Source organism: Chrysochloris asiatica, unplaced genomic scaffold (assembly GCF_000296735.1).
Source record: "Chrysochloris asiatica unplaced genomic scaffold, ChrAsi1.0 scaffold00266, whole genome shotgun sequence".
In the NCBI taxonomy this organism is placed as follows: Eukaryota; Metazoa; Chordata; class Mammalia; order Afrosoricida; family Chrysochloridae; genus Chrysochloris; species Chrysochloris asiatica.
The window spans coordinates 2,244,638-2,247,515 of NW_006408784.1; positions in this window are offsets into that span (position 1 = coordinate 2,244,638).

A 2,878-nucleotide genomic window follows, 5' to 3' on the forward strand; every position below is an offset into this window, starting at 1 on the left:
TCTAGTAGTAATAGAGCAGATAGTGCCAAAAACCAAACCCAGCGTCTATGGCAAAATGGCTGAATCACAATGCCAATCAAATTACCAACATCAAGTGGTATATGAATTTAAAGTGAGGGAATTGATTGAGAAGAAATAGGATTCTGAAACTTGGTATGGGGACATATGGGGAGATCATCAGGAAGCTGGCTGGGGACATTTAAGCCCCTAAGTTCCATTGAATCACATGTTCCCTGGTTCTGCCAACGCTGGTTCTGCCAACAGAACCAGTCCTCTTATTTCCATCTGAAGAGATTACTTTGTCTTTGTCTGTTAATAACCCCTCCCCCACCCCCCAGAAAACCATCCTGCTGCTTCTAAGAGCCTTTGTCTGAGATATTGTCTGTAGCAACATCTGGGCTATCACCTGAGTCAGATGCCTTACAAGATATTATTTCATGTTTCCAGAGCCCTCCCACCTCTATTTTTGCTTTTAGACTTATGTTGTTGTGGTAGGTGCCGCTGAGTCAGTTTTGATCATAACGGTCTTAGGCACAACAGAACAAAATGCTGGCTGGTCCTGTGCCATCCTCACAATCAATGTTACGTCAATCCATCTCTTTGGGGTCTTGCTCTTTTTAAAGCTGACCCTCTTCTTTACCTAGCGTGATATCCTCTGGAGACTGGTCCCTCCTGATAATATGTCTAGATTTAAGTCCCAGTGAGTCCTAAGAGGTAAAGTACCAAGTATAACTCATGAAGCGGCACACTGTATTCCAAAACAATTGCTTGATTTTCCTGATACATTCAAACAGAAAACTGGAGAATACATATTCAAATGGCTCTTAAGAGTGTGAGATAATGGTGAAAGGAACGTAAAGTTGGATCAGTTTGAGTATATTAATATAAATCCATTAAGCAGAGTCTTCATTCAGTGTTTCAGCTCAAGAAGTTGGAAAATGATGTAATAGCTAATTTGGCTGGTTCACTGAAGTATTGGATATGTGTTGTCTTTTTAATTATCTTTCTTTAGAGATTATGTATTATTTAAAGAGATGTGTACAGGTACCAAGTTGGTTAAGAGTGTGCAAAGGGAACATGTTTGTGAAAAAATGGAATTAAAAGATGATGGAGTTTTTCCATTCACTTTGGAATTCCCTCATATTGTGATGGTTAATGTTACATGTTTACTCAGCTAGACCCTGGTTTCAGTATTATATGATTATCCTTCATTTTGTGATATAAAATAAATTCCCTTGGGGCTGTAATATGCATCCTATATATTTGGATGTTCTGGCAAATCTCATTGCACTAGATCCTGCCTCTGACTTGTCACCCTCTGACCTCCGGTTCGTGGGATGTGAGCCAGCAGCCTGCTGCCTGATCTGCAAATTTGGGATTCATCAACCTTGTGAGTCAACAGCCTTCTATTTGACCTGCTATTTTTGGGTCGTCAACCCTTGCAACCATATGAGTCAGGAAAAGCCTGATGCCTGAGCCATGGATTTGGGATTTTCTAGTTTCAACACCTGTGTGAGTCTAGTCAATGGTGTGGTGCTGTAGGATCAGCACTGGACTGCTTGAACCCAAGGTCAAACCCACCAGCTGCTCCTCAGAAACCCTATATACATGGTCACTATGAGTTGGAACTGACTCGACGGCACTTAACAACAACAATGTGTTTATAAGGGGGCTTCAAAAAGTTTGTGGAAAAATCCCAGTGTTTTTTAATTCCACCACTCCATTAACTTTTTTTTTTCATCCATGAACTTTTTTTTTTTGGCTTCAGCAATTAAGACATTTTATTTCTCTTATAGTAAGAATATAGATCCATGGTGGTTAGGGTTGGTCTGGTGGCTCAGAGACGTCCCCAAGGACCTGGACTTTTTTCTTCCTTCTTTGCCATCCCCTATCTTGGTTTTGTCTTCAGGCTTTTCTCTATGGTCATAAGAAGGCTACTGCAGCTCTAGACATTACAGATTCCCATAAGAACACCCAAAACAGGAGAAATGGGGAAAGGAGAAGGGCTCTCCTTATGGGAGCTCTCCTTTTATAAGTAGAAGTCTTTTCTGGAAGTCCCCAACAGATTTCTTTTTTTTTAAATCTCATTGGTCAAAACCACTTCACATTATGTACCCCAAACCAATACTGACAAAAGAAGATGGAAGCACTATATTTGGTTACCCCAAAATACAATTCATCCTGCAGAGCTGGGCTGTATTCAGCTGCCAGAATACAGTTGAGGCCTGTGAACAAAGGAATAATACGGACACGATTATAGCTGCCTTACAGGTCTGCAATCTTGGGGCTCTAAGTGCTTGTCCTTTAGGTGGCTGCCTTAGTATTATCACACAGGGACTGTTTTCTTCACATCTCTAAGTGAGGCAATGGCTAGGAGGAACATTTTCTGCTACCCTAAAGATTTACAGTCTCATTCACCCTAGGGACGCAGTTCTGTTCTGCCCTATAGGGTCTCAATGGTCTCTTTGAGTCTGCATCTTTTGCTAACGGTGAGTAAATTATGAGGCAATAAATAATGAAGCAAACATTACCAGCCCTGCTGCCTGCCTAGGCCACAACCATCAGGTATTCCCAATAAGCAGAATCTTACTTTAAAGCAGTTTGATAAATCACAGAGCAGATCAGGAATATATTCATAATGGCCATATTTTTGGTGTGACCCCTATGAGCCAGGCCCTGTGCAGGTCCTGGGGATACTGACACCAAGGGATGAGGTTCCAGTCCTTAAGCAGCAGATATTCTAGTTGAGGGGAATCATCATGAACTTTTGAAGTCCCCTTATATATGTGTGTGTGGAAAAAAAATATACAGATAGATATTAATCACTGGTTTTGCTTCTCTAGTGAATCTAGCCTAAGGTCTTTGACAGATCCTTTCA